The following is a 14,819-nucleotide window of genomic DNA, read 5'->3' on the forward strand; positions in this document are numbered from 1 at the left end:
GTTCAATAATCTGCTTTGCAATTATAATTTATCTTTTCATCGGATTTTTTATAACGTGCCATTTTAAATATAAATACGTTTGTTACGAAATAAAAGAAAATAAATTTATTGAATGTATTACATATCAGGATACATAGAACATTATAAATGTTAAAATAAGAAATTGACACAAAACATAAATTTGACCTGTTATCCATATAGTTAATAATTTGAGTCTATCCTGGAATAGTGTTTTAATTGACTGACTGCGTTCTTATTCACAGTCACTTGTTCTGTATAGCTTTATTTGGTCCTACAGAGCACTACAAATGTCAATTTGAATAGAGAATCATTACAAGGTAAAAAAGAGCATGCAACACAAAAAAGCACTAAAATAAAACTTGCAACATATTAAATAATAATCTTGTCTTATTTATGCAACAAAACAAAGCATCTGCTTGATATACCTAGGTAGTCCACTTATATTTTGAAGATTCATCGCTCCTGACGCCACGGTTCCGGGTCATTTGGCCGAACGCCATTTGGCCGAATGCCGTTTGGCCGAACGCCATTTGGCCGAAAGGGTCATTTGGCCGAACGCCATTTGGCCGAATGCCATTTGGCCGCAAAAGGATGATGAACTTAAGTGATCTTGCCACTGTTGCCTATATCAGTATAGCTCGAAAGAACAGCCTTTGATTCAAAGAAGGAAAAATCTCTGACAAAAAAAGTCTCAGTTTCAACGCCAACTAATCCCTTGATGGTAAAACTTGAAAGAATAGCCTATGATTAAAAGAAGGAAATATTTCTGATGATCATATTGGCAGCTGGAATGTTATCCAGAGTTTGCCCACGCCTCCAAATCCTTTTGATAATAATTCGGCCAAACGGCATTCGGTCAAATGACCCTTTCGGCCAAATGGCATTCGGCCAAATGGCGTTCGGCCAAACGACATTCGGCCAAACGGCATTCGGCCTAATGGCCGGACACCTGACGCCACCAGGCACCGGCAGTCACGTGTGTGATGATAAGCGTTGATAACAATCGTCGTTGAATGCATATTCGTACTTTGATATGACTTCTGGACGGTAAACCAAGAGGAAACAACAGATAAAATCTCAATACCTCGTATAGGGTAGCGAACCACTTGGGCAGCGGCCGGTATTTTGGGCACTCTTCGCTATAACTCAATGAATTCCAAACCAATTGACTTGAAATTTTGTACATGGCTAGATACTTTACGTATCTGATCGCGTTCCAAAATTGTGTCAATTGGTTCAGAATTGGCTGAGTTATAGCAGAAAAGTGGCCAAAATAGGACCCCTGCCGAGATGGTTCCACTTCCCTACCTAGATACCAGTAGACATCCCAATTTTCAAAATGCCTATATAATCAAATTTTACATAAAATCGAAGAAACATTTTTTATTTTATTTTTATTTAAACTGTATACAGTTTCGAACTACTCGGCATCCGCGTCAATTCCGGGCACCTCGCAGCAAAACAAATCAATATATCACTTGCCTCATATTTTCCAGACGCACTTCCATAGGAAATCTTCTCCCGCAACATTTCCGCAACGGGATCCACAGTCAATGAGCTACACATTCACTCTAAAGCCGCTCAAGTGCTCATAACTTTTACACGCAGGCGTGCGCACTTCGTCAGAACAAAGATGGGTGCCGAACTGGTTTCCCATTTGAATTTGCTGGAAGTTCGGCACTGGTGCCGAGAATTGGCGCTGGACTAGGTGCAGTAAACTCGTTAAAAATCAACTTTCCGGCAGAAAATCATCACAACAGTCACTGTTAACAACAAGTTCACGCAATAAGGTATCTGATTCAGATGGAAGAAGTGGACGAAAATGGTCGTTTCGTTGTAAATTTAGGTAATGCACAATTTTGTTTACCCTGTAGTGCCGGGAATGTGTTCAAAAACCCTATCTAACATAATTGTGCATCAAACATATTCAAACTGCATAAAACTGATTTTTCGATAAAAGGCTCGAAGTTTTTGGCATATTAGTAATTGGCTTCTTTCACGGTGTTGAAATAATTCAATATTCTGAATCTGCACGCCGAAGTGGGCTGAAATACAAATTTTCATAATTTTTGGTGCCCGGGAACCTATTTAAAAATCGATGTGAAGTTCGTATGGAAGCAATTTTTTAATTAACTTCTTGTCGGATTTTGTTTCTGGCGGAGCTGTCAAGCAATTGCCCAGCTGTTAAAAGGTGATTTCAAAAAATCTCTTTAAAAATATGTTTGGTATCAAAATGACGTTCTCAAACGACCGGTTACGGAACATGAGTCCGTTGCTCGATGACATAATTAAATTAATTAATTATCGATTTTTGCGGCTTAACCAGCCGAATGGAAGTTTTACTTTATTCCAAAAGCTAGACTTTACATATACGTCGCGACCCGTTAGAAGCTTTCCGCTCACCACGCGATCTCTTCGACACAGTCGTCGATGAGAGGTGTGTGGACTTCCAACACACAAAAAACAATGCGCTCTCGCTTAGGCTTTACATATACAATATATGCGTAGTGTGGATGTACATCTCATTCCATCCGAAAGGGGTGCAATCTGTGGAAAAGATAACCTCGGAATTTTGTGTTGAACTTGAATTCAGGTTAGCAGCTACGTCTTCGAGTCTTCTCGTGGCGTAGCGGCAACGCGCCTGTCTAGTGAGTAGGAGTCGTGAGTTCGAGTCTCACCGAGAGGACGAGTAACTTTTTCGCAAATTTCACCTCAATTTGTCCATTTCTCACTCACGCCAGTATATGTAAAGTCTAGCTTTTGGAATGAATCTGTGTGTTTACATGACATATAACACAAATTTACATGATATATCATGTAATCCATCATAACACTAAATTTACATGACTAAACTGAAGTTTACATGACGTGTTTTACTCATTATTTTTATCTGTGTAGGAGTGGTGGATTCCTCTAGGAATTCAATAAAATCATTTTTCCAAAAATATCTTTAAGAGGTTTTGTTAGGGGTGTCCAGGCGCTTTTTTAGGTATTTCTTCTGGAATTGCTTCAGAAAATCCATCTATGAATTCTTAAAATATTCCTGTTTTTTCAGCAATTCTTTCAGGAATCCATTTAGAATTTTCTTCAGATTTTTTTTTGTTCCTTCTAAAATTTCTTCAGTAACACTTTCGGAAATATCTTTGGAGACTTCTTCATAATTCATAGAAATACTTCAGACATTTCTTCAAAAGTTGTTGGATTCTTTCAGAAGTTGTTCTAGCAGTTCCTCCAGGAATTTCTTAAGCGGTTCCTTCAGAGATTTCCCCAGGAACTCATCCATGAGAATGTACCAGTAAAGGAGCGCTGAAATCGAGGAACCTTGACTAACTAGCTCTGATTCTACCATGACAGCACTGGAAATGATTTTTAATACATTTTGGCAGTAATCTGCCGAAGCATTACAATGATCTTTTTATGGAATTAGTTACAAATTTTGGAATTGAATCATCTGAGTACACGCTTAGATAGTATAATGCATCTACTAAAAATAGTTCAGGAATATTTTTCAATTCTCGGTGAGAAATCTTAAAAGCAGTTTGTTGAAAAGCTTTGAGGAAAAGTCTGGCGAATGGGCAGTTTGCACGCATTCACCAAAAATGGTTCCATTGCTAAAGGATCTTTAAAAAAAATATCGCCATAGACTCACCCCATATTATCCGCTCATCGTGATCATTGGCAATGTGAGAGATATTTATAGAAAATGAAGTCAGAAAGGGAAGTATGAGATTAAGGTAAACCTATAAAACTAAGTAGGGGAAGACGGGGTAAGACCGCCACCCTAAGCCAACAAATCATAACTTTAAACTGACAATGAATTATACTAGTTTTAACACAGCATATCTTTTTTCAAAGTGTTAGGTATGCAAGAAAATTATCTTTCGGTTCGTGCTGTTGAAACTTTTATAATTTCGAGTAATTTAAAAATGTGATTTAAAAGCACTTCATTTTTAACGACAGGGTTAGACGGCCCACCGGAGGGGGACCATCACGATTATTTTTAAATAATAGAGATTAGAAATGTTTGAATTCCATACGTTGAAATAAGATATGACTCCCTTAAGTCCTTCACATGGAAAATTGGTTAACATAATCATCCGAGGGTTACCATTTATTATTTTTATTGGGGTACTGTAAATACAGATATTTGTTTGGTTTGGAAACGTTTTTCCGAATCAAAATCCTTAAGGTTATATGCGACAAAATTAGATCAAATACATTATCATGAAGCAAAATCTTTGTTTTGTTTATTTGTTTTGAAAATCTCAATGTAAACATTGCACAAAATGGCTCAAAATGATGAATATCCTGTACTTGAACAGAGTACTAGGTGAAAGTTTATAGAAAACAACATTTTCATGCTGAACTGCAGGTGGTCCGTCTTACCCCGTCTTCCCTTACGTCATGAGGCATGCTTTGGCGCTGTTATGGGTGCCCCAAAAAACAATTTATTGATATGAAGCGCTCCGTGTATCAAAAGGCTGAAAACCCCTGCTTCATAAATCAACATAATACAAACTGCAAATTTTTAACTTGGATATTGAACATTTACACTAAATCGAGGTATACCGGTATCTGATAAGCTGTTAGTACACAGGGTCAAATATTTGTCCATAATGAAACCAATACTTAAACATCTTTTTTGACTTGATCGAATTTTCATTAGTGTCAAACTGATGTTGTTCCTTGAGTTCTTTCCTTGTCAAATATTTGACCCTGTGTACTTCTGGCCATAGAGGCAGAGGTGGCCTAGATAAAGTAACCAGTTTTTGTTCCTTTCCGCGTTAATGGAGAACTCTGTCGTGGAGGATCTCTTTCCCCGTGCAAACTCGTGAGATTTAGTGAGCAATTACAAAAAAAAAAACAAGTACAGTTGACTCTCTACATCTCGATATTGAAGGGATCAATTCAAGAACGAGTTTGTAATGCACACTAGATTGAAAAATCATCCGTATCACTTCGCCTTCCCAGAATATTTTGCACCTAAAGCTAGTATGACACTCTATGACCAATGGATTACTGCACGAATTTATTCTGGCCTGCTTACTCTTACACGAAATTTGACGTTTGAGCGGTGTCGGCACCTCTCAAACGTCAAATTTCCTGCGAGAGTAAGCAGACCAGCATAAATTCGAGCAGTGGACCATGCTAAATATTTGACCACTTTTGACAGATAAATTTTGACCAAGGTGTACCTGGCACACAAAAATATTTGTCACTCTCGAAAAACGAATAGGGACAAACAGAGCCAAACAACCTGCCTAAATTTATCTGTCAAAAGTGGTCAAATATTTGGCGTCTGGACAAAGAGTGTAATAGCACCCTAAGAAACAAGATCTAGCAACCTGTAAAAACGGGCATATTGACATATAGAGAGAAAAACTAGAACAAAAACGAACGAGATCGCATCGTGATTATCATACCGAGATACCGATATAAAGAGATATCGATATGTAGAAAGGCAAAATGTATGCAGATTGAAGAGACTGACCAAACCATCGAGATACGGAGAGATATCGAGATGTGGAACATCGCCATGTGGAGAGTCGACTGTACCAGCGAAAGTAGTGGAGAGGATAATCCTTTCGCAAGGAGTCGGTTAGCGAGGTCTGCGGGACTGTTCATAAACCACGCAGACAAAATTTTGGTCATCTCAGACCATCTCCCCCCCTCCCCCCGCGTCCGCCTCGTAGAATTTTGTCCATACAAAAGCATTGAAATTTGTATGGAGCGTAGACTTGGGCCAGACCACCCCCCTCCTCCCAAAAAGTCCACGTGGTTTATGAACGGCCCATGCCTCCTATTAGGAGATCGGAGTCGGTTGGAGGCAGCTGCACACGTAGTGCCAATGTTGGAACCTAGGTTGGAACCCCATTTCCTTTCCGGATTCGGGAGAGGTCATGTATTTGTTGTCTGCGGTGTTGCACAATGGTCGGAAAAAGATAAAATTCGGCCAAAACTCTTTTTATGTGTTCAATCGAAGTTATAGGTTGTCTAGATATGTTATATCGTATTTTTAGTGTTTAAAAAGGGGTATTCAAAAATTACGTAACCTCAATAATTTCAAAAATGTTAAAAATCAGTAAACCCCACATTTTTTGCGTTTTTTGTTAGAAAATCAATTTGAATTTAATTAAATGATCATTTTTCGATCAAATCCAATCAAGTTTGTTCAAATCGTGTGAAAAATGTGGGAAGATAAATTTTATTTCAGCCACAAATGGAAAAATAACACAAAATATATGAAAATACATGACTTTTTTAAATAGCTCTAATTTGAAAAACTGCAAATTTCTGCAAAATATTTAAACGTTTTCATGCAGCCCTAAGCATGATGTTTAAGATGTACTATTCGAAATTGCGGCGACACGTGACGACACGAACCGTTTTCTAACTTAAAAATTACCAAAAATCGTAAGGAACAATATATGAAATTTGAAAAGTTTAGTGACATATTAATTTTGCACCATACGTGCATTGAAACAGTCCAACAACAAGCTTTCATATGCTGGATAACATAAAACATATATTCCATTCTCAAAATATTAATATTTTACTTTTTTCGAATGGTTCATTTTTCAATTATGTGACTTAGGCCACTTTGACAGTGGAAATGTCATTGAAATACAAAAGCTGCTATGCTTTTATTTAGGAATCATAAAACTACAATACATTAGCTTTGTTATAAGGTGAAATAAAGTTTAAAAATATCAAGTTCGTTTTTTGGGAGTTTTGGCCGCCCCTTTGTATGGAGCCCGACCAATGTGTGTTGGTGGCTTATTCCATTATTGACTTTGCGTCCTTGAAGTCTAATATTAGTGAGGATCTCAAACAAGCGCTGATTAGACTTCGTGGTCGTGGCCAGGCAGGAACATGAGAAACTCATGATAACTGCGGCAGCAGCAGAACCCGTGAAATTGAAGATTCTGAACTCTATACTGACGGAGACCTTCGCTTTTGCGGATAGCCCAAAAAGTGCGGTGGATGCGATTTATTTAGACAAGAATTCGCAGTAGTGTGTGAGGCAGCCGTCAGATGGGAAGCTAGGCGGTTGTTAAGCAAGAAAGTCGGCAGTAATGCGTATAAGTCGAACTTCAGCCTGAAAAGGCCGGCCCGTCTCAGATCGAAAGGAACAGGGTATTGTGACTATTGATAGATCCTCAGCTACCACAAGTTAGAACGGGTCATGGGGAGGACGCCCCCTGGACAATAATAGAGCAGATGAAGAAGAATAAGCCAAAGGATGTGCAGGATCTTAGGGACACAAGATCGCTTGTAGGGACGATGGACGATCGCTCGTCATCAAGTCTGAACTGTCCAAGTAGGAACTTGGAAGTCTTGAATGTGATGAGAAGGAACGCCAAACTCATGGATCTGGGAGCCGACGTACGCAGTATGAGGCATAATCGTACATGTAATATGATCGTCGAGCTGAAGCGCGTCAAGGAGCGCAAGGGCGCCGCCTACAAAAATCTGACGGAAGAGATCCTTGGCGGTGGTGTCGAGATGAGGGCTTTCACAGCGGAAGCGACTCTGAAGGTGAAAACCCTAGATGAGATCACTGAAGCGGAAGAGCTCATCACGGCACTGCGGCAACAGTGCGAGGTGCAGGTGGCCACCGCAGCCGTTCAACTACGGAAAGGCCCGGTAGGGACACATGTGGCCTTGGCATAGCTACCTGTGGCGGACGCTAACAAGTCCGTTGAATTAGGGAAGCTCAAGGTGGGCTGGTCAGTATGCCATTTGACCATACACGAACCACCGGAAGCCTGCTTTTCAGGTGTCTAGAAGCAGGACCTAAGGCATGTGACAGGAGCAAGCATTGTAGACGATGTGTCGGTGGAGGCCACAAGGCACAAGGCTGCACAAGTCCACCCAAGTGTTTGATTTGTTCCGGGAAATCTGCGAATAGCAAGCACCCAACAGAGCACCCAATGTTCCCGGCCTTTAGAAGACCCACAGCTGAGAAATCACAGTAGTGCAGGTACCGTAGTTGAACCTGAACCACTGTGCCGCAGCACAGCAGCTGCTTTGTCAGGCAGTTTCTGAGTGGGGATCGGATATCGCCAACATAGTGGACTCATACCGAGAATCAGCCGGTAACGGTAATTGGGTCGGGGATGGGTCGATGCTGGACAGAGCATTTTTTTTCAGAAACTTCTCCAGGGATTCTTTCAATGCATCTTTCTGGGATTTGTTCGAAAGTTTTCATAAAGGTTTTCAAAAATTCCTGCGGGAATTCCCTGAGAAATACCATTAGAGGTTCTTTCAAAAATTTCTCGAGGAATTGTTTTGTACAATCTTCCTTCAGAAATGTCCCAAGTGGTGCATTACAAATCTTCCAGGGATTCTTTAAGAAATTCTTGAAGGGAATCCATTAGAAATTCCTGTCAAGATATAAAATATTTTATAGATTCCTTAATAAAAGTCCATAGTTTCATTTAGTGATTTCAGAGATTCCATAAAAAAAAATCTTCAAGATTTATTTCATACAATCTTTAATGGATTCCTTTAAATTTCCCCAAGAACTGCTCTAGAAAATCATCCATGGAGTGCTTCCAAAATTACTAAATGGATACTGTTTCCAGTGAGCCAGGGGAATGTGACCGATTGGGAAATAATTTCACTGATTCCTTTTTATACAATTTCAGTAACCAATTGTTAAAAAATCAGAAAATACCTTAAACGATCCAAAATTACAACAAAACAAAAAAAACAATCACCTATTGCCCATCATGCATTGCAAAAAAGTGCATAGAGTTCAATATACTCGCTTAACTTAAACATACACCACCAGCCTGATGTGTGCTTAGCCGTCATTCTACCATAGTTATGTATCGTATCGCGACCGACGGCATCCGGCCAGACCCGTTCAGTGCTATTTTCCCCGATTCACCGTGCTGCAACAGTAGCAGCAGCAGCAGAAACAGCAAAACGTGATCAGCTGATTGCCCGCCTAGCAGGTTTTGCATTTGGTGTTGGTTGGTGCTGACGACGTTGTTGTTGTTGTTGTTGTTGTTGAAGCGTCCACTTTTACACACAGATTTTTTTTTGCTCGTTCGACCTACTCACATAGATAGTGAAGCTTGACGCGCGCGGAACAGAATATCAATGCGGTGGGGCTACGGGTTTTGTGCAATAATTGCTTCTGTCAGTCATACGGTGCGATAACTCTAGCAGCTTCTTGGCTTATTGAACGAGACGAAATTAGCATTGGGCAGTTTTGTTTAAAAATGAATGTTTTCAAAATTTAGCTTCAACGCTGAGGTTTGTGAAAGATGTTATTCCGTCGATTCTAGTAAGAGTATTTCATGTTTAGGGAAAAATCTCAAAAAGAAATTGAGTGAAGAACTAGTATAAGTTAAAATTCACAAATAATAAGAAATGAAAAATCCCAACAGAAATTGGCAAAACATAAAAAATCTACAAAGATATAAATAAAAATGGAACAAAAGCAGTATGTGTAGTATTTGTCGAAACAACAACAAAAAAAGCGAAGACAGAAACAAGTTTAGAAACCCATTATACACAAATAGTAAAAAGCCGAAATGAAATATTTCGCTTCTCAAATCAACACATATAAATATCGTATTATCTCCCAATGCTAGTCGGTATCATTTTCATATGTTTTCAATCAACATTCTATCACTGGAATAACTTAGTTTTGAGATAGAACCAGTTGTGTACTTTGACGTTAATCAGATCACATTGCTGTTGAGACGAGTTGCGAGCAACTGCTCATGATTGACGTCATTGACTTCTGCTTTTCGCACTGATAGAGAGAAGCGCGAAAATATCGGCTCAGCTCTAGTAGAGCATCAATCATCTTCGAACAGCCGGTGTATTGAGCGAAGCTAGTTTACAAACAGGCACCGATCAGACACTCCAGCAGTGGGGTATAAAGTTTCTATGTAACCTACTCATCGGCGAAGTAAGTAAGTATATACTTTATTTTAATGACAATGCAAACCTTGACACTCTAATTATGCCCATAAAATTGAGCGACACGACTGACTGTCAGCTGGCTCTGTTGGGTGTGGGTTTGTCGAGAGTCCGTCCGGCCCCGGCGACGACGTTCGTTCCTCGTGTGCGCTGTAAATGTGTACACACGGTGACTGAGTTGTGGGCTTTTCTGTGTTTGTTTAGTTATTGAAATTGTGATGTTTCGATCCAAAATGTAATGTAAAGAAAGCGTGAAGTATATGGAGAAAGATAATGCAGGTACTCATTGCATCAAAGTACGTATTATCAGTTTTACAGATAAGGCGGAGTACTTCAGGCAGCAAATATGTATCAACTGTACACAAAACTGGCCCAGATTGAAAGAAAGTTGTCAAAACTTAAAGTGGTTCTAACTCTTTAACTTTTTAGAGACAATCGTTATTGCTGGACTGGTTTAGAACAATGCTTAGTTTTTCTTGTCTGTGCCACTATGACTGCTACATCAACATTTCGTCCTCGTATTCAAAATTACGTTAAAGATGGGAATTTTCACATTAGGGTGGCCAAAACTTATATGAAAAACAACAAATTCGAAAAATGCCATGTTTTACTTCCTACATCAGTTCTTTTGAACTTCCAGAAGCTGCGTTCAAAATTCACCACGCATCTAAAGTTTGTCTGTATAAGACATTGAGCGGAATTATAAGATTTTTTTTTCGATTCGCCGAATAATACAGTAAAACAGTAAATGTTGCTACTTGCTCAGTAAAAACATTATACATTACGTCTTACAAGCTGAACGAAGCCGTGTACATTACTTGATTAGAATACCAAACACATACAATTGAACAACCGATCAAAATCACCACGAGACTTTGATCGGTTATTTAACTGTTAGTGCTTTTCTGACCTGCTGACGTTTATTTATTTATTGAAATAATTGTTATAGTGAATAGAGCTGCCCAAAAAATATCCAAAATGACCTCCTAAAGGAATTCCCCGAAGAAATTCTAGAGAAATTTCTGGTGGAACTTCTAGAGGAATTTCCAAAAAACTCTTAAAGAATTCCCGGAGGAACTCGTAGAAGCATTCCTTTGGTACACATAGGGGAATTCCCGGATGAACTTCTAAACGAATTTCCAAAAAAAAACTTCAAAAAGAATTCTCTGATGAACTCTTAGAGGAACGTTTGGGGAAACTTCTGGAAGAATTCTGGAAACAAATCTTAGAAGAACTCTTAGAGAAATTGCCGGAAGAACTCCTAGAGGAATTTCCGGAGGAATTCTTAGGGGAATTACCGGAGGAACTCATAGAAGAATTCTCGGAAGAAAATCCGGGCATTCCTTGTGCAACTCCCAGAAATATGTTTAGAGCAACAACTAGTAAAGAATTTGCCGGAGGAATTTCCGGAGGAACTCCTAGAGAAATTGCCCAAGCAATTCAGAAAGGATTTCAGGTTTGCTAGATGATTTCCAATGTCTCTCTATAATAAAGACAAATCAATCAATAGATGAATTTCAGGATGAACTCTTAAAGGATTTCACGGTAGATTTTCTAGAAGAATTCCCTGCAGGATTTCTAGAGCAATTTCCGAAGAAATGCGTAAAAAATTCCCCGAGGAACTCGTAGAAGAATTCCCTGAGGTACTCCTAAAGAAATTGGCGGATGAACTACCATATAAATTCCTGCGAGAAGTTCTAGAGAAATTCTCGATGGAACTTCTAGAAGAATTCCCAAGAAATTCGTGGAAAAATTCCCGGAAGAACTCGTAGAGAATTCCCGGATGAACTCAGACACTTCAAAAGAAATTCCGGGGAGAACTCCTAGAGGAACGCTCGGGGAAACTCCTGGATGTATTCCCGGAACTTTAAAGGAATTCCCGGAACAACTTCTAGAGGAATTTCCTGGGGAATTCTTTAAGGAATTCTCGGAGGATGCTCCTGGCATACCCAGTGCACCTTCTAGAAAAAAAAACTTTCAGAGCAAGTCGTAGTGAAATTGCTTGGAGAACTTCTTCCCGGTGAAACTCGTAAAGGTGTTCCCGAAGATATTCGAATTCCCGGAAGTACTCCTAAACGAATTCCCAGAAGAATTTCTAAAGGGATTCCCAGAAGAACTTTTAGAGAAAGTCACGATGAAACTCTTAGTGTAACTCTCGAAAACAACATCGGTAAGGAATCCCCGAAGGAAGTCGAAGAGGAATTCCGACAGGAACTTCTAGAGGAATGTTCGGAGAAACTTCTGGAAGAATTTCCGGAAGAACTCCTGGAAGAATTCCTAGAGAAACTGCTAAAGAACTTGCCGGAAGAACTCCCAGAAGAACTCCTAGAGGAATCATCGGAGGAAACTTCTGGTATTTCCAGTGCAATTTCTATGAACTCTCAAAGGAATTCCCGTAGAAATTTGTTAAGGAATGCTTAGATGAACTCGTTGATGAACTCGTGTAGGAATTTCCGGAGCTGCTCCTAGAAGAATTGCTGGATGATCTCGTAAAGATATTCCCAGGAAAAACTTCTAGAGGAATTCTTGGAGGATCTCCTTAAAGAATACCCGGAGTAACTCTTAGAGGTATTTGTAGAAGAAGTACTACAAAACGTCCCTATGAACCTTCTGTAGTAATGCCCGAAGAAACTCGGATTTCCCGAATGACCTTCTAGAGGAGGAACTCTTAGCGGAATTTCATGGCGAAACTGCTGGAAGAATCCTGAAAAGAGTTGCTGGAGAAATTTCATCTCTTCTGGAGATGAACACAACAAAAACATGGTTTTAGTTACAGATATTCCCCCAAAAGCCCAGGTTCATCAATATTTTTTTCAGAATCACTAGATCACTAGTATTTCTTCAATCTTCGAAATCCCTAGATTATTTCTTCAGCCATCTGTTATCTTCAGGAGCCCCTGGTATCTTTGTGAACTCGATTTTATTCGAAGGTCGAACTAACCATCGTTGACGCGACCTAGATACCTAGAAGCAGTATCATGTTTATCACCAACATTCTAACTCGGTGAAATAGCCGAGAGGTAAGGGATATGCCTCTCAATCAACGAATCAGTGTACGAATCCATGCCAATATTTTACTTATATATGATTCATCTATAGATCCGGTTCTAGCGATTGCTAGACCCACTCTCATGCTGCGGCGGCTAATTTGTTGCATGAAAATGATGTAGTTGTTTACATCACTTTTACGACGCGACTGATGTGCAGCAAAAATGATGTGATATCACAAGATTTATTTTGCTGTGTTGGAGTACTTGCGAAATTTCTGAAGGTTCACTGCTTGTCTTAAATAATCCTTGGAGAAAACTGGATGAATCCTGGATCTGGGACTGGATGATAGCCGGATGAGTCCTTGGCAAGTGTCGGGCTCCTCATCAAGTGTTCTTTAACTAACCGTACTCTATTCTTTCATTTGAAATCAATGACAAAAAAGTAAAGAATAATGCACAAAATGTGCACAAAAAAGGTGTGTAAATTGCAATCTCAGTATCTATATGTGAAAGAATGGCAATCAAAACAGTATTATTTTCTTGTCAAGCATTATTGTCTTGTCTAAACCCAACCTTATATAACGCAACGTACATATGTACAGATGGGTAAATTATTGGTTGAATTGGGAAAAAAATCACAGCTCAGGTGAGATTTGAACTCACGACCCTTATTCGCTAGATAAGTGCTTTACCAACTAAGTTACCGAGCCAATTAATGACCCGGCAACTTAGTTGTCATAAGGTTCAATTCTAATCTCATCGATCGATAACCATCTCTGTTGTACATATGTACGAAGAGCGAAAGCATTTTGTTTATTGTTTGAAACTGTATGCCTATCATACAGGCACCGCTTCCTCAACCACTTGTAGAGGAAGAACAATTGCTACCTGGAAGGCGATCAAACGCGTCGTTTGCATTCTGTTTGATACGACGGATAACTACGTAGAGGTAGATGCTCGAAAACGACTCACTCAAAGTGCAAATTTTCGGTAATACCAATCCGTGTGGTGAATTATGAATTTCCAATAACTCAACGTACATATGTACAGATGGGTAAATTATTGGTTAAATTGGGAAAAAATTCAAAGCTTAGGTGAGATCGTCGGTTTCCTGCAATAGGGGCACAACTCAAAAAATGTGAATTTTTAGAATGAGCGTTTGAAAATTGGCAACCTTGAAGCACCTCCTACAAGTTCACTTATTTATCTCATTATTCTACAAAAGTAAACGAATTTTGACTTTTGTATCATGGAGGGGGACTGAAGGACTATCTGTTTCATGAATTTCGGATTACTATTTTTCAACGAGTATTGAAAAAGTTGACTGATTTTGAGTCGTGCCTTTATTGCGGAAAATTGGTGAAAATGCAAAAATCTCGAGTTTCTCAACTCGAAAGTTTGCATAGTTTTTCATCATTTGCCATCAAAATCTCAAAAATGAAAAATTTTGAGTTGTGCCCCTATTGCAGGAAACCGACGAGATTTGAACTCACGACCCTTATTCGCTAGACAAGTGCTTTACCAACTAAGCTACCGAGCCAATTAATTAGGGGATCCGATTTTGACTGAAAAAGGAGCGTGTTCAAAGCGGAACCTATCAATCAGAATCCTCCCTTGCGATTAAGTTAACCGATTAACAAAACCGAATACTTTATAACTTCTCAATGGCGATAAAGTAATACGACATGCACTGTACAAAGGACACGGGATATACCACAATAGATCAAAATTTGGTCGCAGTGGTTTATGTTCCGAACAGAGAAAAAAAATCCCATTACTACATGGCGACCGTGACAAAGCAAAGCAAAGATAACCGTACACATCGTAGTTGCTACTCCGTGATTGACCAGAAAAATTGAAGTAGCA

General features: G+C 39.3%; 1 protein-coding gene across 7 annotated transcripts in view; it reads left to right on the forward strand.

The window, feature by feature from the left end:
* Positions 1 to 14,819, forward strand: part of LOC109398792 (uncharacterized) — a 330,728-nt gene that overhangs the window by 19,824 nt on the left and 296,085 nt on the right. The gene's annotated exons all lie outside the window — the stretch shown is intronic.

The sequence above is a fragment of the Aedes albopictus genome, chromosome 3, assembly GCF_035046485.1.
Source record: "Aedes albopictus strain Foshan chromosome 3, AalbF5, whole genome shotgun sequence".
NCBI lineage: Eukaryota > Metazoa > Arthropoda > Insecta > Diptera > Culicidae > Aedes > Aedes albopictus.